The sequence below is a fragment of the Cydia strobilella genome, chromosome 20 (assembly GCF_947568885.1).
Source record: "Cydia strobilella chromosome 20, ilCydStro3.1, whole genome shotgun sequence".
NCBI lineage: Eukaryota > Metazoa > Arthropoda > Insecta > Lepidoptera > Tortricidae > Cydia > Cydia strobilella.
In genome coordinates this window covers 4,051,368-4,078,495 of record NC_086060.1, presented here as the reverse complement: position 1 = coordinate 4,078,495, position 27,128 = coordinate 4,051,368, and the positions used below count along the sequence as shown (strand labels likewise).

General features: G+C 36.3%; 1 protein-coding gene across 1 annotated transcript in view; it reads right to left on the bottom strand.

Moving 5' to 3' along the window:
* The window catches only part of LOC134750569 (ABC transporter G family member 23-like), an 80,759-nt gene that overhangs the window by 29,004 nt on the left and 24,627 nt on the right, over positions 1-27,128 (bottom strand). The window lies entirely within an intron of this gene.

Genomic DNA, 27,128 nt, shown 5'->3' with positions numbered 1-27,128 from the left:
AAATTGCTGCAACACGAATGACACCATACATTTGCATGTCCACCGTCATTACGAACGTCCGGTGGTATGACATTGTTTTTTTTAACTACTTGTCACAGAAATTTGTATTCCTATGAATAGGTATTCGCGGATCTTAAACTTGTAAAGAATCCAGATGAATAGAATTTCTTATACTTACTTATAAATATAACACAAAAAAAATGTCCTTAGGGCAATGCTGCTGAAATGTATGTTATTGGTTATTATTTTCATTCAGTGCTCTAAGACAGGGGTCACCAATTAGTTTCTTCAGGGGTTCGGTTTTTTAAATAAAATGACCATCGCAGTCCGTTTCTACTCGAGTTCATTAAATAAGCATAAAATAGGTCGACGGTCCGGATCTGGACCGCAGTTCGCCATTTGGTGACTCCTGCTCTATGAAATATGCACATTTTTTGACCACATTATTTCTTTGACCGTTCTTGACCTTTGTAACGGTCCGCCGCAAATGGCAGCCATTCATTGAGTAAGTTATGGCACACATCCAAATATCTCACTTTTGTGCGACTATTGCCACAACTTTTTGTTAAAAGTTTATCTATCTGCTGAATGACGCCGCAGTTTTTTTTAAAGAATAAAAATGTTACAGTGTTACACTAGTTCGTGAAATGCGAATCGAAATATTATATGACCAGCCAAGCTAAGGTGACAATCGCTATCGCTACGACAACGAAACGACTTGTGTCTCTCTATCACTCTTCCATATTAGTGCGACAGTGACAGTTGCGTTTCGATCGCTACGGAGCGTAAGCGATTAGTATGTTGGCTACGCCGCCTGTAGGCCGAGCACATGATTGACGCGACAGTATCTCGCCGCGAGATAGACTACGCGTCTTTTACTAACTGTATGAATTAAAGGGGGACGGGTAGTCTATGTCGCGGCGAGATACTCTCGTGCCAATCATGTGCTAGCTCGGCTGATCATTTTTTTAATGTTCTTTTAGGTAGTAGCTCTAAATGAATACTGAACAAGATTAAGGGCGGATTACACCACACTCAAGCAACGAATATGCCATTCCATAGAGCTGACCATGGAGACTGTATAAAGGAGCCAAATCTCTATGTATGAAAAGTGTCCATCAAAAAACAGTAATTAGGCCATACACCGAAATACTACCAAAAACAACCTACGTAATTTGGTCGGGTTATTTGTTGCCTTATATGGTTCATGTTATACTCATGTCCCAGAGCCTAACTAGCGCCACCGGAGAGATTAGGAACTATTATTTAAAGCTTAACGCGGTCACTTTTACAACAATTCAGCCATAAGAGATTGCGATCCTTTCTATACCATCCATAGAGCTGACAAAGAAATTTTAACTAATAACTACAAATTTTGAAAAAATGACGTTGACAGACGGTTAGGTGTAGCTGGGCTTAATAGTTAAGCAACTGTTTCCGCAAAATTGTATCTCCAAATCTACGTGTATACACAATAACTGTGTTAGTTAATGTATTTGTCTTGGTAGGTCAATAGACGTTGCTCTAGCTAGTCGTTGTTTTCCATTGGTGTAGACACGATGGTCGACAGACTAAATTTAAATACTAAGCATTAGGCACTAGTTGCCTATGATGGTCGAAATTGCATCATTTACGTAACGTTCGTAAAATTAATCTCAGATTAACGAAGTGTTGAAGTCGTGAAAATCGGTAAATGAAAAGTCCAGGGAAAAACAATGAGATTACATATAACGGATTGTTTCTAGGAAGGTATAACAATTATGAAGAAGTTAAAAGGAGCCCATTTCTTTAATAGAAGGTGTAGTAAGTACTTAATATACAAAAACTTTAAATACGTTTACTAATTACTAAAAATACAAAACAAAGTACCTATGGATATATTTGCCATTTTTCCTGTTTTTTGTTTGTTTTAGAATTTACGTATCCATCGCAATTAACTCTTTAACCCTTTATTAGGCAATGAAGGCCAGATTTTTGATTTTATTTGCACATTTTTCCCAAGCAAAATAAGGACAATAAACTCAATACCCTTTGGCTATTTCGTGTGCGCTCAGTATTAATCATCTCTCGCTGCCGAGATGCTGTGCTTACACAAATTGGACTTTAATCCACAGATATGTCCATCTGTGTCGGCAGTAGCAGGCAGCACTGACGCAATGCATTACGTGCGGATGGCCGGACACCGGTCCAACTTCACAATTATGTCATCGACCGGCAGAGGTCGCTGGGTAACAACCTTGCTCGACCCAGTTGGATGCTGGAGAAATTGAACGGTCAAGGGAATGGGTCAGGTTTTGTCGTAATGGTAGTTGACGAAAAAGGTGTGTGGTATCATTGTAAGGTTAGTAGCAGCGGCAGGTATATCCTTTGGGCAATCCGGAAATACAGGTTTCCTTCCAACTCCTACTCTCAAACTATGCAAACCGAAGGGAATCCTGTTCAATAGCTACTGCTAGAGCTCCAGACGATGTTTAAGCGTAAGAGTCAGATACTTTCGCATTTATAATATTAGTAGGGATATTGCCCCGTTTCATATTGAATGTATATCATTCACCTGCAATAATATCGTCACAGATTATATAATGCTTCTATATCGTACACATTGAAGGGAGCGAAAATAATTATAATGGCTCGATATATGAATACAATTGTGTCAGACATTTTTGCGCATTTCGTTATGCAAGATATTAACGCAGGTGACTGTTCGCTCACAGTTATCCAGCTTACACTTTTCTGGTGATGATTTTCTATACGGTTCAAGAACTTGCATGCGATTTTCGTTTCATTGCGGTATTTTAGGCCACCAAACGAAGACCAAACATTTGCCAATCGGGGGAAATAATTCGTGTATAAGCAAATTTTAGCATAGTTGTAGGGAATGGTGTATTAAACCACAAGTACCCGAGGGTGTTGGTGAAGCTAACGGACAGGGGTGGGGTTTTAGTGTCGAAGAAGAAGGTGCGAGAACTCGCATGCGAGTTTCATTACAATGCGGTGTTTGATCGGTCGGCTGAATTGGATGTAAGGATGTAACCTCAATAGTCCGCAATGTAACTAAAATCGCATATACGAGTTCGCGCGTGCCGTCTAAGCGCCACTTGCACCATCCAAGTAACCCGGGGTTAACCGGTTAAACCATGAGACCATGGTGACCAGTACAATTTGACACTGGATTACGGTTTAACCGGTTAACCCCGGGTTAGTGAGATGGTGCAAGTGGCGCTAAATGAGCTTAAGTGTAATAAGTAGCATCAAGATCAATACAAAACTTGCTTTTGCTCTCTCGACGTAATCCGGAGGCTCTCGGCCAAAGCCAAGAGTGGCCAAGACGCAATTGGCCCCAATTACAATTATATGCGTATTTGCATGCATTCACAACTGAATGGCATGTCGAAAGATGACCCTTTGTCATAATCTGCTGTTGAGTTATTGATGTACCTTGACCATGGGCAAATTGAACCTTATGCCACTACATTAAGGTTTAGAATGAGTTTAAATTGGGGATGGTACACTCGAATACAAAAGCGGCACCGTATAGCTCACGAATTAATAAACTAGTGGATGTGAAATGACTCCTATTTAGTATGAAAACCAGTGTCGCTAAACTCACACATTCATAGCCTCCTTAAATTCCGTCACACACTTACAAAATTGCTCTGATTCGTAGCAACTTTCCATACCAAAAAGTTATTACCGGTGGACATTTTTCGAACGAATATCAACTGTAGGCTACATGAGTGACGGTTTAAATTATAATGTCAAAGCTATATGACATACGACTCTTTCATTATCTCATTCATCTCACAAAAGCTCGCTCAACGTTCACCTAATACAACTACTCAACACCAGATGGCGTTATTTTATATAATTTTAAAATCACTTACTTAACAGGCGAGAAAAGGGCTAAAAAACCAGTATAAGTAAGGTCTAATTACGCATGGTTTGTTACGGATCTCACGGTCACGTTACACTGGTGTTTTCGAGACCTCTACACGCGTGCGAGTAGCTAACCGTTGGAACTTCGTTCCATTCGACGATATAGGGAGGGGACAGTGTAATCGGAGTGTTTTATCGATATTTGTGTGTTCAGTTAGGTATTGATATTTCATTACCGTATGTTTTAACACATTTAGATGATACTTTATTTATGATTATAATATAGGTAGTGATAATCGTGATTGTATGAAAAATAATATGTAGTACAGTACAACAAATATCTAACTAGAAATTTGTTTCTTATTAATTGACCAACTAGGTTGTTAATGTGAACATTAAATATATCTTAAAGTCAAACAGGTAAAATCATAGTTCTTTAAAGGTCTATTAACTCGGTATTGCTGTTATTTTGTGATCACAAATCTGCAATTACTTACATAGGTAAGTATTCGTCTTTAACAATATTTACTTGTAGCAGCATTTAAGGCCAATCTAGACGGGACAACCTGATTAAATTGTCAAATTAATTGTATGGTGTGAAAGCATACATGAAACTGGCTCATCGATCCCACTTGATTTGATTGTAAGATTGTGACCTATCAAATCAGGAAGGGGGGCGGCAAAATTCCAATATTTTACGCTAGTTTGCGTGGTACGGAACACTTTTTATTAATTAAGTGAGCCCGAATGTCACTAATAATTACTAAATTAGTAACTAAGTTTTAGGCGTGTGGACGCTAGATGAGATGTATGGCAATTTTATCCCCAGAAATCTTTCTCTAAGAAATGCTCCTAGCAAATGGTGCTATATTTTTGCGGAAACTAATTTTCTTGCCCAGTAGCATTGACCCATTTATTTTTAATATCGGCATCTTGTGGTAACCTACAATAATTAATAATAAATAAATAGAAAATATAAAACGTTTATTCATGGCACATTGCATGCATTGTACGCATAAGTGCATTAAGTACCTAGTCTAATTATATTAACGATGAAAATATGATGGGTGTAGAAACAAAAACGTATGTAAAGGAATACGAAGGTTTGAAAGGTTGCCATGAAATGACCCCGACCTAACTTAGTGCTTGATGACCAGAGCTGCCATATTTACTAAGACATTGATTATCCCAAATAATAATTAGAAACGTGTCTAAAATAATAATTTATTACCGAACTACCAAACATCAAACTTGAAATATCGTAACTTTAACTTTATCGATATAAATATCGACATTGCGCAGCATCTGAGTAGCGAAGTTATTTGACATTTAGGATAGCGAATATTCCAGATAAACGTAAAGAATAGTGACAAAGGATTGTGAACTCTAAGTTCTAACTGATAAAATATAGATTTACTTAACGAACATTCGTAAATAATGCAATAGAAACAGATTTTTCGTATTTATCGGATTATATTTAAATAAATAATCACCGGTGATAGGAAATACCTCCACGTGAAAGATTTTTTAAACCGCTGTGATTTCTGCAGCTTAATACTGCACAATACGGCATTTTAAATTTAATTATCAATTTTTGTTAGACGAGCGTACGTACGACGTGAATGTCATTCGAGCATGAAGTTTACACAACAACTGAGCATAGTCTGTGCATAAAGTGAGTCGGTCGCTACTAACTGTCGGATAGACGGGAACGCCCACTTGCCATCTCCATCCTACTCCGTGGTATAGCTATTGTAAGGTAATATATTAAATGAAGCAATAGGTGGCAGGTCTGGTATCATAATGTCTAAAACAATACAAAAGGTAATCACGGTCTATATCCCAGTCAATATAAGTCCAGTGGTATATCATTTCATTATTCGGGCGTTTGGCTAGGCAATGCACCAAACATTAGTCTAAAAAGATAGAGCTAAAAATAGAATTCTCACTCTCACTGAGCGTAAGCGAGAGCGAGAATGGATGTGCGTTGCGTGCTCGGAACCTCGGATATAATGTTTTCGAATTTTAATTTGTTGTAAGTTTTAATAAAGAAAAAGTAATTGCTGAGTTCCCTCAAAAAAAACATAGCGCAATTTTAGAAACAATTTTCACATTTTCAGCACTTGTGTATAAATTGTTACAAAAAATGTTTAAAGTACGTTTTATTTGTTTGTGATTTTTTTTTATTAAAGAGCGAAAGCTATACAGGATTCGAATCGCTGTAAGTCCCTAGATAAAATCCTCAAGATTGCTTATTAAATTTTTGTAACCGTATTGTTATTTAAAAAAGGGGCAAATCGTCTATCACCGTTTAAACTTTCGCTAAGTTTTATGGGTAATTTCATAGTTCACTGCTGGTTGCCATTAATCAGTTCATTAATTGTGGTTAATATAATGCAACTATCCCTTAAAGAGGATTCCAAATACTATTCTTTACCAAAACCAATGCAACCTATCAATGACTTTTGTCTCCGACTGTACATTCGGTTACATCAGCGACGGACTGTCATCCGATGACGCTTGCATAACATTGATTACTTATAGGAAGACCTAATGAGATACTATGCTCGGCTGCATGTGTTACATGCGGTGTCTATACTTCCCAGTATCTAGAAACAAATACAAATGTCCTATATGTACAAATAGGAGTCACTTATGCGTTATGCTATTGTAAAAATAAACATCAGAATTTTATGCAAAAAAGGCTTAAGCAATAAAATTCCATTGACATTTAACTCATGGCATACATGAGCACACTGCCCATCGGCAGTGACTTGGAGGACGTGTTTTATTTATAGCGCCTTTATTTTAAGTTTATTTTTACCCAGTTTATATTATTTTTTTAAGCTTAATATTTTATAATTTATTGGCACAATTATAATTACAGTATTGTATTGTATTTTACAGTACCTACAGCTCTATAAAAACGCTATCAACTAAAAATATAGGTACATTATCAACTGACATGGTTCAAAACTCAGTGTATTTCGTGCACCTCAAGCGAGTTAGTCCAATTTTAAAACTTTACTGTATTTACTTAGCTGTCAAACGCTGAGTCGCATAACTTTAACAAGTTTTTATCGTAATTAAAACACCACAGTAAGATGTTTTTTTGTTATTTCTAGTTTATTAGTTTATTAGAGGGGAAGCGATCCCCGATCTGGGTCTTGGCTTGTCCAACAAGTCTCCATTGCCATACAGCGCGGCAACGCTGCGAGTGTGATGGGGACTTTTGGACCCGGCATGCCACAGAACGGGTCTTAGGTTAGTTAAATAGTTTTAAATTTGTGTTTGTAAAATAGTATTGTAATGTTTATTCGTTTGTCATTTAGCTTAACCTAGGGGAATCGTAATAGTATGAGAAAATCTTATAAACAATATGTAGTACTATAATGTGTATTATAATATAACATTTAAAACTTTCGCGGTTTGAACACATATTAAATCACATTTAGAAACGGGTCTATCGCGAATTTATTTTGTTACCTTTATTTACCGACGTTTCGACACAGGTTTCACTGGTCGTGGTCGCGGCTAACCTTCCTGTGGCTGGTGGTGGTGGAGTTAGATTATATTTAAATAATGTTTAAATAATATTTATATAATATTTATAGCCTGAAACATTATAATACACATATTAAATCACATTTAGAAACGGGTCTATCGCGAATTTATTTTGTTACCTTTATTTACCGACGTTTCGACACAGGTTTCACTTGTCGTGGTCGCGGCTAACCTGCCTGTGGCTGGTGGTGGTGGAGTTAGCCGCGACCACGACCAGTGAAACCTGTGTCGAAACGTCGGTAAATAAAGGTAACAAAATAAATTCGCAATAGACCCGTTTCTTAATGTGTTTTAATATGTGTATTATAATGTTTCAGGCTATAAATATTATTTTTATATCTGATCACATTCTAAATTAGGTACGAGAAGGCATCTTGAATAACAATCGCGAAATAATCTATTGTTATTCTTTGTCAGAACATTTGGAGACCAAAACTGACTTCGTGACGTGATAATCATAATATAATATTGTGCGCTATGAACAGAACATTACTTTTGGGTAACAAATAAAATTTTATTAGCACAGTTTAAATTTAAAAACAAAACTAATCTGTGTAAATATTAAATTAAGTACAGTCACCTGCAATAATTATGTAACTGTTCGAAGACCGCAAAAATATGTGACACGCTGCTCTTTTGCCTGTACAAATATGGTCGTGTTAGATATTTTTGCGGCGTAATTTTGGTTGAGTAACGTAGTAGTAGTAATCACTTTATTGTACACAACACAGGTTTGCAAAAATAAATTACAGGAATGGAAGTACAAAGGCGAACTTATCCCTATAAGGGATCTCTTCCGGCTAACCTTCGAGTAGATGAGTGGAAAACTATAGCCAGGTCAGATAGACAAACTTACGGGATGTACAAATTAATATTTAAAAAAGTAAACTATTTAACATATTGTCTACTAACCAGACAGGGAGGGTTGGGTTGGAGGGTTGGGGAGGGTTGTGTGGTTGTTGTTTTGTTGTTGTTGTGTTTGTGTGTGTAACGTATTATTGAAGGCGACTGTATATCCAGGATAAGGGCGGCGTTTGCGGTAGAGACCCTAGGGCCGTGGAGCTGCGACGCCCTTAACCTCTTCCAGGACATGAAAAAAACTACTTGAGACCTTGGATTACCCTAGGGCTGGCTCATTCCTAGGCCAAACAATAGGCATAGCCATGCAACGGGGTAATGTAGCCAGCCTCATGTCCACCCTTCCGCAGGGGACAGACTTGGGGGACCTTAGGTGGGTATTTTTTTTTCTATATTAGTTTAATTTTTAAGTAGTTTTATTTTAATGTTACTCGTAGTTTAGTTTTATTTTGTTTAGTTTATAGGTAGTTTTAATGGTGTAAATTCCAAGATAATAAAGGTATTAATTTTTATATTAAAGAAAAAATGGAAAATTTGATCGTTTCGGGTAAGACTCGAACTTGCGACCTTTTGCAACACCGGTCCGATCGCTCTTAACCAACCGAACTACCGAATTTTTCCATTCCTTTCTTTTTGTTTACACGCTTCAGGGTTTATTTATACGCAAGATCGAGTATTGCCCTAAATGGGGATTTTTTTCGTTTTTTACTTTAAGTAGTATCAAAATTTGTAGTATCGCTCGCTGACGTATCTTCTTGATAAAAATTAGTTTTATATAAAGTAAAATGAAAGTTCGATTAGTCAATTTACTACCAATACGTTTGTAACAATTTTATATAAAATGACAAATTGGGACAATCAAACTGTCATTTTAGTATCACTACATAGTATCAAACAAAGTCGCTTTCCGCTGTCTGTCCGTCTGACCCTATGTATGCTTAGATCTTTAAAACTACGCAACGGATTTTGATGGGGTTTTTTTTAAATAGATAAGTGATTCAAGAGGAAGGTTTATATGTATAATTTGTAAAGGTTTTGTGTACATTAATTGAACTACCCGTGCGAAGCCGGGGCGGGTCGCTATAGTTTGTGATAAAAACAAGGTTTAAAATTTGTTATCTTTTGGAGAGCTTTATAACTAATTGTTCGTATACTATGAAAAGTGGAGTCGTTCGATTAGTTAGTACCTACATAATGCTGAAATTAGTTAATAATAAACTACATGCTTATTAAGTTTTATTTGAGTATCTAATTACAGATACTTAGAATAGTTTGACATAATTATAATTATTATAAGTTCCAGTTTAAGCTGAATTTGAAAGGTAAATACTAGTCGCAGTAGGACGAGGACACGCGTCAGTATTTTTTGTTTTAATTTTTTCGCCCATGAAACCTAGGTTATCAAGTGGTATTTAACGTGTTATTTTTATTTTATGTATTAGTAAAGGTAATTAATTTGAGTGCCGTTTGACATGAATTTTGCATTAGGGTATTTAGAACCAGTATAGATACAAAGTACCAGTGTAGCCGTTACGAAGTAATTAACAAATTACGATTTTTTTACTACCTTCTTCGACCTTTTTGATTATCTTTTTTATTTATGACACTAATAAGATTCTGACTTTTGACAAATGTCATCATTACCGCACATTTTCGAACAAATTGTCAAAAGCAGTAAAGCACCGCTCGCGCGGCATTCGCAAAGCGTTCGCGCATTGCTCGCACGCTGTAGAGTTTCATTTTCATTAAGTTAATCTGCATGACATTTTTGCTATGACAAGTGATGCAATGTCATCATTATTGTAAAATGTCAATGAAATTATGACGTTTAAAATAACACCCCCACACATTGTTCTGTTCAAGTCGGTACATAGTTAGCTTCTACAAAAATCACGCGAGCGCTTAAATCCTTTTGCAAATGGTTCGCGAATTGTGCACTACCTTAGCTTGAAGTTGACCACACATTTAGTGACAATGAGATCTGTTTATTTAAAGCCTGACCAGAAATATATGATCATTGTCAAGAGGGCGCTGTTATTCTACTGCATGACAATTCAGTATAGTATGAAAAAATTTGTTCCAGTGAAATTCTGCAACATGGCGCGTGATCTTATATTCCTGATCAGGCTTTACATAGTTCAGTCCTGATATTATACCTACGCCCACTGCTGGGCAGGCTTTCTCTCACAAGAGGGGTTGGTTGGGCTGTAGTCTTTATGCAAGCCGTAGAGACTACCTACATACATTTGAATAATTTAAAATTTTTTTTTATTAGTTTATGGTTGTTTTTGACGAAGCTGTTTTTTAATTATGATTTGTATTAGTGTTAATGTAGAATAAGGTCAGGACAGGACGATGCTTGTGCGGATTAAGTTTGTGTTTTGGCGAGGCATTATATGTGGCGGATTACCTTTGTGTTTGTGACGTCACTTTAACTACTCTCTCTTTAACTAATCTGTAACTGAAAACGGATATGGTTTTTTTATTCGCTGAAATAACTAGTTTTTCCAATGTTAATCGTTTTTATGAATATATTTTTATTCCTGATCGGCGTCGTGTTATAAATTTCTAACACTGCTTACGGAGGTAAAAAAAAATTAAAATTACAAAAACTAATCGAAATTGTTGATTTTGTTCCAAACATAATTTACAAATATGTGACGTCGCACCAGGGGGGAGGGGTTAGCCAAATGTTACCAGTTGTGACAAGCAGGGAGGCAGGGGTAAAAAAATCTTTAAATTCGTGTGATGTAACTATGAATGACCCCTAACATACATAAAAACTAATGTTTAAACGTACAATTTCATAAAACCTAAGTTTTTATGTTTCGAGTCGGGGACTGGGGTTCAACTACTGACTACCTCCAGCTTGGAAGTTGGACTTTAAAACAGCTGGAATATCAGTAGTAAGTCCTTATTAGTACCAATAGTATGTATGTACAGACACTTCAGACAGCAATACTATTTTCGCTTAGGACCTTCTATGAATGCATCTAGGTACCTTTTCTCTGCAACTGACTGTACTGTACAGTCGCCATCAGATATATCGGAGCGGCCGAGGTGTTCACAATATCTGAACACGCACTCTAACGGCCTAACAATAGAGGCGTGTTCAGATATTGTGAGCGCCTGAGCCGCTCCGATATATCTGATGGCGACTGTACCTCGATAGATAGTATGGTATGCTACCTGGTTATGGTCAAATCCGTCCTACTCAATACAAAAAGGACAATAACCTATCAAGTATTGGGTTTCATCAGACGTTGGTGTGTATTCGAGGCATTATATAATCTTATAGGAAATTTAACCGTCCGGTATCTCTGTCAAGGTAACCGACTATCGAATCCCTAAGTGGGTACTGTGCGGACTAGCTTTAAATGTTAGATAATTCATTATTTTGTAAGTATAGTAAAGAAAAATAATTATGATTTCTATGCTTTATTGTCGGTAATTACTTTATTCAAAATATTGGGATAAACGGACATAATGGAGAATTAAACTAAGACTAAACTAAGTTTACTTTTAAGGTGCGAGTAAAAACCATAATGCCGCATACTGGGATAACTTCACTTTCATCTCACCTACATATTGACTATATATATATACACTACTATTGGGTGTTGGGTGTAATATGAGCAAAAACTTAAACTGTAGGCTGTACTCCTCATACTGACCAACATTTGTTCAGCGACTTTTAAAAATAAAAGTTATTGACAAAAAGTGTCACCGTTTAAGGAGTACAATCTATGTTTTAATCATTTGCTCGTCTTAAGCGGCCCACTGACTATCAGTCCGCCGGACGATATCGGCCTGTCAGTTGTTCGGAACTGTCAAATTTTTGTTCTAACTGACAGGCCGATATCGTCCGGCGAACTGATAGTCAGTGGGCCCCTTTAGAACAAAAATTTGACAGTTCCGAACAACCGACAGGTCGATATTGTCCGGCGGACTGATAGTCAGTGGGCCCCTTTACAGGCCACACTCGGTATATTCTATTGACTCTAAAGTAGTCTAAAGCCCCGTTGCCACGACCCCAATTCGGCCGGTCGGTTGATCCATGTTACTTATATCAACGATAAATGGTTAGAAATCATTACAAAATTGGCAACATAATGTCAAAACGGAAATTTAGACAACCTAAAATAAGTAAATGTATTTATAAAGTATATTGGGATAGGTTATAATTCACTTTCATCAGACCTACATTCCGGGCCGCTACGATTTTGACCCTAAAGCACAGAATAAATAATAGTACTACCGTACAGAAAGGAAACTTCCTACAAAGCCGAAGTTTGACAGCGGTTCAGGGTAGAATCATGCTGTGCCTTTTTAATATATGGCACTATCCCTTTCGGCTATTTAGGGACGTCAAGTTGTGCAAACCCTAATAATTGCTCGGAGATGCTCAGCCGAACGGAGCTGAGTTCCCCGTTGCTTGACCCAATTCGGATCGATCGGTTGAACCACGTTACTAAGGCTCCACCATCCCACTAACCCGGGATTAAGCGGTTAAACCGTTGACCCAGTGTCAAACTGTATTGGCAACCATGGTAACTCCAGGTTTAAGCGGTTAACCCCGAGTTAGTGGAGTAGCGCTAAGAGAACGTCACAAATTTGTCAATAAATGTCAAACACCAATGGTTCATTCCGTAATTATTCGACATAAAGCCGTGAATAATTAACGCTGTTAGTTACGCCGTGAATAAAACGGAAATTCATAAGTAAGTTTATTCATAAATTATATCGGGATAGGTTCACTTTCATTTCACCTACATTCCGGGGCAGGCCAGGATTTTGACCCTATAGCCCCGTTGCTTGACCCCAATTCGGACCGGTCGGGTGACCCACGTTACGTGGCGTTACGACGGAGTGTTGCCTCAGTTATCGAGATAAAAAGTATGGATATGGACAGATTTTTTAGGGTTCCGTAACCAGTATGTCAATAATGATTGGGTGGGACAAAAATACGCTGATAAAAAACGTATAGGAATCTCACTTACAGATCTTGTACAAAAGCTCATTTAAAATTATAACTAAAATAATTTAACGTAATATCACAACAATTCATGGTACGTTTAACAATTCATCTTCAAAATATTCTTCTTTGTTTTTGATACACAAACGCAAACCTTTTAGAAAATTAATTACAATATGCACTTAAAAAAATTGTCCAGCAACGGCTAGTTCTAATTTCTAATGAACTCAAAGACCATACCTTGAATAAAGAATCATATTCTAAAAACCATCTTGACAGACAAGACTAACGATTAAATAAAATCACATTGAAATGGGTTCATCTATTTGGAAATTTCAAACTTCTTTGAAATTTCAATAATGTAAATATTTACAAAAATAATGTGTCTCCCACTGAACTGCAACCATACTGTACAATCTTTTGACATTGTACGCTTTTTGTGTGGTAGAGTCTAAGCCTAAAGAGAAGTCATAGAATGTATATATATATATAAAAATTCGATGTATATATTTATATTAGTAGTACTCAATATTATTATGTCACGTCGTCCACAACGTGTCCCGTCCCGCACTATGCTGTCCCGCACACTCCGCTGGTTCCACAGAAAACCAGAGCCGTTGACCACGCTAGTCGTGCCAGCTGCATTGCTGAGTGGAGACCATTTCGGCTTCACATCTCTATTTCTACTGTTTCGTTTATCTTTGTCTTGTATTTGCTATATATGTGTTGTATTGATGTGTTGTCTGAATAAATGATTTCTATTCTATTGGTTCCCATACATTCTACAATTCTTCTCTTTCTGCGCAGACTATTAGACTATGTATGTGAATGTGCGGAACCCTGCATTATGCGTGGTCTAGCACGCACTTTGCCTTTTATCTTTTATTTTAATATCTGCAAATGGACTAAGGATTTTTCAGTTCAGGTTAATTAAGTAATTTAAAATTAAGCAGATACGCAATGTAAGCAATAATGCCGATATTATTTGATCATTAACTAGTTTTACTTAATTTTGAATTTGCTTTGTAATTTTTTGTGTTCATTATTTGCTATAGGTGCAATTACCTATATGCGGACCAAATATTACTTATCAGATGTAAGAATGAAAATACATATACTTCGAAGTAATGACATTACTAACAAAACTTCCGTGAGCCACAAGCATATTAAATATAGGTACCAAGAACGGGTCACTCAAGTACTTTTTGTCGACAAACGCTCGACATATTTTTCGAGCGTTTTTCGACTTAAAATACGTGAGTGACCCGTTTTTAATATATTTAAAATGACATTACTTTTGACAAAGTAGTTATTAGAAAATAAAATAATGTTTAAATTGTAAAAAGAACGAAGAAATAACAACATTATTAATGTAATTGTTACTGATCGTGTTTGGCTCTCAATAAAGTCTGAAATGTAAAGCATAAGATGAGTCAAGATAGTAAGATGAGTATGCCTCAAGGGCCTATTTTAGATTTAAGCTAGTTATTAATTTCGTTTACGTAGTACCACTGTATATATCTTGTATGTAAATAAATGTAATTAAAAACTAAAATTAATAAAATTAAAGATAGTAAGAAGGTGTCAAGTTTCTGGTCACAATGTTGCGAATGCGCTACGAGTTTGATGTAGATTGCGCGATTTTACTATGCGAACGTTGCAGGAGTGCTAATCAGGCGCGCAATCTGAGACAAATGTGTGTGCATGCGGGGTATTCATTAGATCTGGGCGCACCTCGAGAGACATTTCGCACAAATAACGGTGTTCACGCTATTCGAGACAGTGCGTGACGAGACGCCGGCGAAAGTGATGTTCGTATTCATTTCAGAGTGTGATTTAGTTTATACTTTATATCCGACATGGATTCATTTCAGGATTTATTATGTTTTTTTTGACTCGAAACAATTGAGGCCTAATGTGTAGGAGGTTGACCAATTATTGATCCAATCTAGACGACCGCTCTGGCCCAGTGACCCTGCCTGTGAAGCCGGTGGTCCTGGGTTCGAATCCCAGGTGTGGAAGTCCCGTAATATTTTATAGTTATGTGTAGCAGATTCGTAATAGTTACATCTATGAAGTGAATTACATTAAAAAAAGCATGCGACCTCAACACCGCTTTAACTGCTTACTATTCCTACGCCCATGCTTGGCTTACCTATGGTGTTATTTTATGGGGGAATAGCACAGATGTAGAAAGCCTATTCATATTACAAAAAAAATGTGTTCGAATCTTGGCTAACATACATATACCGGAAAGTAGTAAGCCCCACTTCATCGATCTAAAAATACTTACCTTAACATCAATATACATTTTGGAAACATGTAAGTTTGTAAAAAAATACCCTCAATTTTATACCAAACATTCAGACATACCCCGACGCTACGCCAGCAGGTTTGAAAATAAGTTGGTGCAGGTTATCCCCTCGAAACTAAAACTACATTCAAAAAGTCCTAACTCGATGGCAATAAAAATATTCAATAAAATTAGTAACGAAATAAAAAACACCAAGTCCGACAATGAATTCTTTAAAAAATTAGCAGAACACCTGATTAAAAAAGCCTATTATACATTAAATGAATTTTTTCACGACCAATAATTATAATTAATAAAGTACCCATTATATAACCTTGTACAAAAACCTCGTTCTCCTCTTGAATAAACTGTTTTCTGTGCCCTACAGGGTGTCATGTTGTACACGATTCTATGTTAAGTATAGGTTAAGATACAATGTGATATGCAATAAAGATTATGAGTATGAGTACATTGTTTATTCGTGATTTAATTTCCAAAAAATGGTTCATATTTATTTAGTTCAAGTTTACACGTAAAAGATAAAGATAAATACAATCACTAAAAAAGTCCTATGAAGTTATAAAAATCCTATTAACTCTTAGAAGTCACTTGTATTTGTCAGTCACTGTTTTAGGTCACACCCAGTATACCTATCGATTGTAATATGTATTTCATGTTATGCATATACATCATAGATCACACACACATAGTTTTTACACCTTGACGTAACAGTTAAGTTGGCCGCTTTGGCTCGGGAAGAGGAACTCACGCACTTGATACAGATTGTGAATATGATGTCACATGTTACATGTATGTTACATCTACAGATGTAGTGCATAATTGTTTTCCATCGTATTTTCTCGGAAACGTTTGTATTTGTCATGCTACTTTAGTCAACCTCAGTACTTTTTGTACCGAGACTGACTGAAATATCAAGACACGTTCGTACGTTTCCGTGAAAAGATAAAAAATAATTATGGCTACATCTGTACACTAGATGACTATTTATGTCACACTGTTTATAATATAATGGCATAAAAACTTGATAAGAATAAGAATAAGAAAACATTTATTGCCACACAACAGAAGAGAAATTACAGGAAACGAATAACATAAAAAATTGGCATGCGCGACAAAAGGAGCGGGCTCAGCATATGCTGCGCCAGCCACTTCACCAGGAATTGACCGCACAGCGCTGATTTTCAGTCCGCCCCCTTACTGAACCACATTGATATGTGCGCGGGATATTACTTTTACAGATATATAGATCGCTCACAATGGGTCGCGTATAATTTAGAAATGAATGTTCTTGACGGTAGGTATGTGTGAAGCAGAATCGAGCACATACTGCACGCGCTGTAGCAGTTTGGTTTGGACTAACAGACCACCACACACTATATCAGCATAATTGAGTCAAGAGAGGATTAAGATTCACATATATCGGTACTTAAATACATTATATATGAATATGGTACAATAACTTGCGTCGGTGAAAACAGGTTCTAAAATAGGTATGAACATGAGAACCCAATTTGAAATCCATAAGACCACCCAAGTTTTGAGCTTCTTCGACTATTGACTATATCTCCGCTAACTATATAAAATATACAGTTTGGACCCAATATCGAACCCTGTGGGAAGCAACTGTATTTAAAATAAATTATTTTACACCATGCATGAAATAAAGCACCAGAAGATTAATAGAGAAACGTATACAACAGTTATTTTTAGACACAATTTTTATTTCAAAACCCATATAAAACTATAAAGAGTAGGTAATTGTGACGTCACATGCTAGTGTTTCATATAAATTCCATAGTAGCAAAATCGTTTTGACAGTTCGAAAAAAGAAACTGATTTGACTCAAATAACCTATTAAACCCAGTGTTTTGGTAGATCGGTAGTAGTTGTCTATGATATTACACTACCTATTTGCGATGGTACACAGTTAAGATCATTTCCTCACCATAGTCTCAACGCAATTAACTGACCAGCGCAATTTTAAACAATGTGGGCTTCTTATGTAACAATTATCTGAGGCAGAATGTACTAACGAAACTTTACACTCGTGGACCTTATGCCTTTGTAACAAGGTTTAAGATTGCAGGTGTTTATTCGAGTGTACAATGTAATGTAGGTACAAAACAGTACCTTGACTTTGTACGATTTAACTGAGAATACAATGGCGACTGGATATTTCTGTCTCTTTATTAATCTTACATATTAGTGCGATAGAGAAACAGATAGCGTTTCGTTATCGTAGTGCAAACGATTGGCATCTTGGCAAGGTACCCTGAAATATAAAAGTACGTGTTCAATATGTATTCTGGATGGTTCTGAAAGTTGCGTCTTTAACACAAAATGTAGGTAGATACCCATTGAATTGATAGTTACAAATTAATTTCAAAATTTCAGCTAAGGTGGCCGAACTTCGTTTCTGAATTTTTTATCGTATTTTTTTGCTCGCTGTGTATTTTAACTACAGAAATAGCACAATTTCAAGTAATAAAAATAATAAATGAAACACTTAAGACAAATCAACACGATTTATTTTTAAATAATTTAAATACCATTGTATATTTGTATACCATGACTGATTTTATTGCTGCTGGAATTTGGTAGAGATGTTACATAAATAATTATAATTATATTAGTTTCCATTATTTACTATTTTTCTTTAATTATTTCTCTTCTTAAATTTGTTTTATAATATGATTATTAAAATAAAATACAAAAAATTCATACAAAAATAATACTAGATACTTACATATAAACATAGTATAAAAAACCATTATTTACTTATTATTATATCGCCGCCGATTTTGTAAGTTAATGTACTATTTATTTATTTATACTTAAACTGTGTCAAAATGGTACGGTACTTAAACAACACGTTGATAGACAAGATATGCAACTATAAAATAATAAATGCATTGCGATAATCTCATAATGGATAAACCAGTCATTAAAAATGAATTGCTTGTAGACAGCTCTATAGTTTTTCCTGTTGCAAAAAGTGACAAATTGTTTTCTATTTATTTTAGTTTTTCACCGTAGCTGTGTTAAGGTATTAATAATTATTTTAATTTCATTCTTTAAAACCTGATGAAAAAGTTACATTTTATCCACAAGAGTGGCAAAGTAATAATGTAAATTATGATTGTTTCCTCATGTTAGGTGGGGGTCTCTATTGTTTGACATAATTATTGAAAGTCATAATGTAATGATTGTCATATTATCATTAGTCATAATTTGGTTTTTCTTAGAAACGCGTAACTTTTCAGGATTGCCATAAAACAAACCTAACCTATACCTAAAATCGCGAAAAGTTAACAGTTTCAGAATTATGACTAATGATAATATGGCAATCATTACATTATGATTTTCAATAATTATGTGACACATAGGGACCCTCATTTGGGTTGTTTAACAATTAGTATTTTACATGCTTGTGGCAATTTTTATTATAAATTAATATTATTTAGCTAGCAGTAAGAGCATGCAATTTTCAACCCAGAGGATGTGGGTTCAAACCCCGGCTCGTATTACCAAAGAGGATATAATAAGATAGAGTGGTACTGTCATAGTAAATTTTGTAACCGCTTTAAATTCACTGCCATCTATCGACATACTTTAAAACTAAAAATGAAGATTTATAAAAATACGTTAAAATGTATTTAAATATGGATAAATGATTTTTTTATTTGCATTCATTATTTTTATATGATTTTGACCCATGTTCTTTCACTGATATGCGTTAAAATTATAAATAACAAATGTAAAATCTAAATTATCGAGCTTTATATACGCGTTGAGTGTGCTCAAGGTCAACACTAACTTGGAGACCGCCCTGTCAGCATATTTTGCGTTTGCGCACGCAAGGCTCCAGTACGGTGTGATTCTGTGGGGGGCCAGCACTGATGTCAATCAACTATTCCTAATGCAGAAGAAATGTATTCGCATACTTACCAACACGCATATACCAGATAGTTGTCGACCGCACTTCGCTGCATTAAACATTCTCACGTTACCCTCTATATATATTATGGAAGCGGCACTCTTTGTTAGGAACAATTCGCATCTATTCACAAAAAAAGTTGTTAACTCGCAAAGAAGGCAAAATAATAAAATTGAAATACAACTACCCCCAACAAAATTAGAAATGTTTAAAAAAGGCCCTTATTACCGATGCATACTTGTAGCAAACAAACTTCCCGAAAAAATTATAAACGAAATCGAAGACAATGTGTTCAAGAGGGAACTAAAAAATTTGCTTCTCAAAAAATGCTATTATTCCATAGACGAGTACCTGAATGATGAATCTTTGCCCAAATAAAATAATAATAATTTAAATTATATAAAAATACCTAAAATGATAATCTACATTACATTTAAATTAAATACATCTACTTATAATATTATATATTGAATGAATGGTAAATTAAATTAAATATATTCAATGCAAACTTATTAATGCTACTGTGGGAATGTATTTAACAACAAATTGTGTAATAAAGATAAAATAAATCAATACTTATATGTACCTATTGAAATAGTACCCAAATAAGTACATAATTGATTAAAATAAAATAAAATAAAAATTATAATAAAATAATAAGTAATTAATATAATAAAATAAGTATAAAATAATATATATGCGTTATTGATATAAATGCGTTAATTTTAATTTATGTACCTAGTTATAGTTTAGTTTTAAGAAATACTTGCTGTGCCCTAACAGGGTTCATGTGTGAACGTACCCTAATGTAACATCTGTTTTGTACCACATGATAATAAGCAATAAATGAATTATGAATTAATTATGAAACCGTCAACGCCATCTATACGAGAGTAAGCCAAAACTAGTGGCGCCCTCTGATCGAGAATCAAATTTTAGTGATTTTCGAGGCACGTTTTTTCCTTAGACTGTATCCATCTATTACGGAGTTATATCTATCTTTGGTATTACCGATAAGTTTTTCGTAACTTATTTAATTTACGATATATCATTTGATATTTACCATTTGTTTTTCGGTGCAGGGAAAACATCGTAAGAAAACCGGACTAACTCTGGGTTGTAAGGGCAGATGGCAGTCGCTTTCGTAAAAACTAGTGCCCACGCCAATTCTTGAGCCGTGGCAAAAAGCCAAGGTAACGCGAGGAAGATGATGATGATGAATATTTAGCTAGGGGTTCATAAACGACGACCGGTCTGGCCTAGTGGGTAGTGACCCTGCCTGTGAAGCCGATGGTCCTGGGTTCGAATCCCGGTAAGGGCATTTATTTGTGTGATGAACACAGATATTTGTTCCTGAGTCTTGGGTGTTTTCTATGTATTTGTATATTATATATATCGTTGTCTGTACCCATAACACAAGCCTTCTTGAGCTTACTGTGGGACTTAGTCAATCTGTGTAAGAATGTCCTATAATATTTATTATTTATTATTATTATAAACAGACACACTGTGAAATTATGTACTTATTTGTTGATATAAGTATGTACTTAATAATAACTGTTTAACTAGAACTTGACTTTAACAAGAAACACGTTATTTGCCTACTTGTGTGTGGTTTACGGAGTTGAAGTGCAATTTGGCAATAGTAAATAAAATACAAATTATGTTATCTGATATATTCTGTTTTTGTAATGGTTGTAGCTGATGACATACCCTATAGTAAATATCGCAAAGCAGCTTCTTTAGCCAGAATAAACACATTTGACATAGTAACACAAGTTTGTTATTTTGTGGTAAGTATATTACCCACCCTGCGAGTGTGATGGGCACTTTTGGACCAGGCATGTCACAGATCGGGTCTTAGGTTAGTTAAATAGTTTTAAATTTGTGTTTTTAAATATGTAGTAGTAAGAGGTTGTTGACAGATGATTTTTGTTACTATTAAGGATAATTATAGAATAGTATTGTAATGTAATTATGATGACATTTAATGTAATTGCAGTTATTTGTAGCAACTTTAATGTAGTATAAACACATAATACCTATTACCCACAAATAAATGTCATATCATTCTACTTAGAGGTTATTTTTTCAAACCCTGTAAGGGGCCCACTGATTACCATTACCAGTCCGCCGGACGATATCAGCCTGTCATCAGTTAGATCAAAAAAGTTGACAGTTCCGAGCTACTGACAGGCCAGAGACTGCAGGCGGGCTGGTAATCAGTGGGCCCCTTTAGTCATCTCATCTGTGAGCTGCTAGTTAAAAATGGTGTCCGGCCGAAACTGGACTTTTTGCCGAAAACGCTCTTTGCTCTGGATTCGGCCGAAAACGAACCTTTAGTATATTATCTGTGCCTTTAGACGGTAGTACTATTAGTTATTCTGTGCCTTTAGCCGAAACATGATTTTTATGCCGAAATCTGCCGAAATCGAAAACGAAACTTCGGTCAGACACAAGTTAAAAATATACGTCATACTGAATAATATTTCGCGTGGGATCAACCCCGAAATCGTGAAAAAATTGCGCTTTCATACATTTCGTCTGATCAGATGTTGATTGTTTCTATGGAACAGCCAAATTTTTCTGATAAATTTGGGTGCGGTCACATAGTGAAAGTAGTATAAATATTATCTATTATACCTTTACATAATACCTCAGATAAGGCTTAGGGTAGAAAAACCATTAGTTTAACAACAAAGATTTAGGGACAAGTGATGAGAACTTTTTTCAATACATTTCTGGTGAGTTAAAAGAATTAATAAAATTTCCATTTTATGCAATACAGACACAACTTAAAATGAGTAACCGCAGACATAAATTATAACAACACCTTATTATAATTAACGCAAAGAAAGCGCAAAACTGGCTGGAATGTCAATTAAGCATTAGCATAGAAACTTGAGCCAGCCACACTGCTTGTAGGTTTACTGTTGCCATGATAATGTCTTATCTATATACGATCTTTACTATCACATACGACTCTTTGAATGGTCACAATGTACTACTACTGGAGTCATTGTCCACCGAATTGAGTTAGCTGTTACATGACCACTTTGTTTGAGGTGCATTTGTGTAGTGAACTAGGAATCCAACTAGGGAACAAATCAAATTATTTTATGAATTTTTTTTAAGTAGTCACACTACTATATATAAATTATAAACTGAACTACCCACCACCATCCACCATCACCATCCACTATTCCCCCACCACCATCTCTCCCTATACCGTAATCCAGTAACGGATTCGTATAGGAGGTACAAGCAGTCAAGTACACACTGCTCGCCCTTAGTTGGTCAAAGGCGCCTAGCCTTTCAAAGATAGCATACACCAGAGAATTAGGGACGGGTACCGCCGTGGCCGGGTGGTCTAGTGGTCAGGACGTTAGCTGCGTACGCTGAACTGAAGACGCGGGTTTGATTCCTGCCTCGACCACCGGTGGACTTGGTCACTTTTTCTTTAGTGTAAGATATATATTTCAGTTTATGAACTAGGAATATTTTTGGTTATGAAGATATCGATGTGATTAGTAAGTAGTAATGTATATGTTGTTAACACGTTCAAGGGCATAGCGCCATTCTCGAAACTGCGTGATGTGGCACAGGTAAATCCCAATCAATATGTTTTCCCGTCTATGGACGGACTGCCACATTGCATTTTCTATAAAAGTTGTGCCATATATTTACAGCGCAGGTTGTATATATCTTCATACATTAAACTGATTAAACAGACTCGTGACACGGCATCTAACGTTCTCAGCCGTGTCGTGCCACAGCATGCGTCATGGTCCTATACTGGTGGTGGTGATGCATAAAGTCGGTAAGTCACTGAGGATTTTGCTGTGACACCAGAGAGCCTTGTGGTGTGCCTAAAACGGCACAAGATACTTGACTTCATTATCTATGAAAACTCAGCGCCCGCGGACAGGATAGCGGTTTTGTCAAAGTAAAAAGCATCGGCTTCAGCCGTGGTGCCATATCACGAAGGTGTCCTTTTACTTCTCTCTAGTCTCTTGACGAACTGTCCGTGGACGTGTTAACTTTATTAAAATTAATATTAGAGTGGAGAAACTTCAATAATCTAATGTGTTTTAGGTTGTTTCGAGATACGGATATATAAACGCGTAAACGCTTAAAAAAACATACACATTTCATTATTCACTAAAATGGGACTTGTGGTCCCAAAGTAAGACTCCTTCGACTCGTTAATGATTTCTTTAAAATGTCAGGGGTAATTTATAAACATTTTACGCAATTAAATCCCGTGCATCATTATTATTATACTAAATATGTAGTACCTATTATGTTTTACCTACTAATAAAAAGGCTACAATTTAAGACGTGCAATTTAAAGCAAAGAGTACCTATTCTTGACAGCCATAAACCTTCGAAAATATTAGCTTTTCCCTCAAAACGAGGTTTTTCTAGAAAACAAACAGACCGAATAAACATTTACATTGTCCGCGTAAAGTCATTTAGCTAATCATAATTTACGTGGTTTTAATTACATTTGTAATTTGCGGTCAACAACACATCTCTGGATAAAATAATGAAATACGTCAATAGTGAACTCAAAACTAACTCAATCTAAACGGATGCGTTGTTGAGTCATATAAATTAAGGTAATTTGTTAAATTCCCTAATTTCTTTATAAGTTGATATTTTTTTGATTTCATTTAGTGAAATTCCAAGATGCTATTAATTGTTTATATAGTTATTAATTTATACTACTGACAGAGTGTGGACGCGCCATCATAAAAATCGAGTATGAACGCGCAAAGCTTAACGCAGATGGCGCTACAATCGTTTAAAAACATGTAATTTTACATGTTTTTAAACGATTGTAGCGCCATCAAGTAGTAGGTCTACTTAGATAATATTAAGTAGGTGTCTATCACAACGTAACTAGGGTAAGTTACGTTGTGTGGAATATTTATTGGAATGTTTAACCGGTTAACCCCGGGTTAGTGAGATGGTGAAAGTGGCGCTTAAAGTGATAAAGTCGATAAGACTTGGCTTAGACACATTCGTATAATTGAAAGTCATTTAACTTGTTTATTTTTATGCAGATTACAATATAAATATGATTTAATTATTTTAATAACGCACTTATTTCAAACTTTATAAAAATACACATCTATAATATAATCGATGATAACATCTCTCGCTCTTCTCCTGAGTGATTTCGGCCACAGCGACTGCAATAATAAATAATATGCCTATAACGCAGCGTCTTACGTAAGCGAACAACTCGCGAACGCGAAGCGAAGTGGCGCGGCGCGTCGCGGCGGGTCCACGGCGTTCGCGTTCGCAACGAGATCGCCCACGTAGGACAATTCTAGGTATCAAAGGATTGATTTACCCCGCGCCACATCGCTTCGCTTCGCGTTCGCGTGTTGTTCACCTACGTAAGACTCTGCGTAAGTGGGAACTGAGCTGGTCCGCCCGCTCGTGCGCCCTTAAGTGGCTGCAGTATCCAATCTTCGTCTGCAGTGCTCGTCCACACCGAGGGTATGTCAGGACTCCGTTAAAGTAAGTGGTCGGGCCTTTAGAGCATCTCGCTTCAAGGTCTACCCTCCTTCACTCCTCGAAATCATTCTCACATTATCAAGAGGAGATATATTAGGAGGAGTTCTGGCCGAAGAGTATCCAGTACCGGCGGTACCGCGGCCGGCTTCTTGACACTGCGGGGTTGCGAATTGCATCGCAGCCATAATTGTGTTGTTTTAGTTTTTAGTTTTAAGATACATTTTATAATAATATGTATGCTAGTCTTAAGGTATTTATCTATGTTCCAATAGTTGCCAAACAGTTGAAATTAGTTAGCCTATCTATACATATAATACACAACATGAACATGAACATGAACAATCATGGCAACACCAGCCATGTAAACACTTGCTAAACGACCTGTTAACTATATAAATTGCAAATAATTACTTACAAGTTGAATTTATTCGCGACTGTGCATCTAATGATAGAAGAAGACACTATTTACTGGTTTTCCACATTGAGACAACACACGGAGGCAAAAACTAGAGGCAAGGACACTGGTAAGATTAATTTTATAGCCGTTACACAAAGAATTACAAATCAAAACACCGAAATATTCAAATGATTCGTATGTTTTCGGCAACGAATAACGAGAACACGGACAGCTGATTGGAAGTTGAATATTCACTGACAGAAAGTGACAGTGACGTTTGACAAGTACGTTCCGATACACTTATATTTACGATTTTAATGTTGCCAGCTCAATAAGTCAATATAACCATGTCGTCAAGAAGAACTATAAAGAGTACCACCAGTGACCAAAAAATAGCGACACCAGTCACGTGCCATAAATGTAAATCTAAAGTTGACATTAAAGGCACAATACTATGTATTGAATGTAAGAAAAGGTATGAGTTCGACTGTGCAGGTGTTTCTGAAAAGTTACATCGATTAAGGAGCTTAGATGCAAAAAAGAAATGGAAATGCAAGCCATGTCTAGATAAGCAAAACAAGGAGAAAATTTCACCTAAAATCCTAACATGTCCCCCACAAGGGAAAATACTAAGTGCCCCAAAAGAGGAGACAAAACAACAACTAACAGAGAAATGTCCCTCAAGTCCCAAACAGAATAATGAGAGCACTCTTCCATTACCCCTAGACATTATCCACCACCCTCATTGCTCACACACAAAAGACCTCCAAGAGCCCACTGACGAGGATATCATCGACCACTTACCTAACCAACCACTCACCATCCGTCCAGGGAAAAATACTGCAAACATACAAGATCCGGCTACTGTCACAACTATTAATACGCCTGATTTGACACTTCAAGAGCCAACTTGTGTGAACATTCCAACACATAACTCGTTTGAGACCTTACCAGATCTAGGAGATAATGTAGCTTCAGAATCACCAATGCCATTGTCACCATCTTCGTCGTCGCTCTCAATTGATAATAATGATAATAGTACCAGGAGCTTGCCAAACCTGGACTCGCAAATACAGACTTTCCTAGTAGACGAGCTGAGAAAAAAAGTAAAGGACCTAGAAGAAAAGCTGTTGGGAGCTGACAACGAAGTGCAAAAGCTACTAAACGAAAATTACGGGTTACAGGACGAATTATCTGAAACGCGCAAGAAGTGTGACTTTTACAGGAACCTATTAAAAAATGAAACAGTGGCATCCCCTCACAGAACACCAAGAAACAGGCTGAGCAAAACCAAAACAAGTTTCAACAGAATATTCTTGGACAATCAGTCGCCGACCCCTAAGACAAGTAAAAGTTCAAGGTCATGCGAGGAATCACCTGGAAATACGTACTTCACGTCAACGCTCGACTCCGGCAGCCCACCGGAGCACCTGGATACATTTGGAAAACTACTACCCTCGACACAAACGGCAGATACATCTAAGACAGCACATGAGGCTGCGAAAAACAAGGTTCTCTTTTTCAGCGACAACAACAGAAATAAGATTCTACAAATAATAAAAGGACAAGATAAACTACAGCATGTCGAGTATTGTCACCACATCCTGCCTAGTAGCGGGCTACAGGACCTGCTAAGTGCTGTGAGCGTTCAGGCAAAAAACCTAACAAAAAACGACTA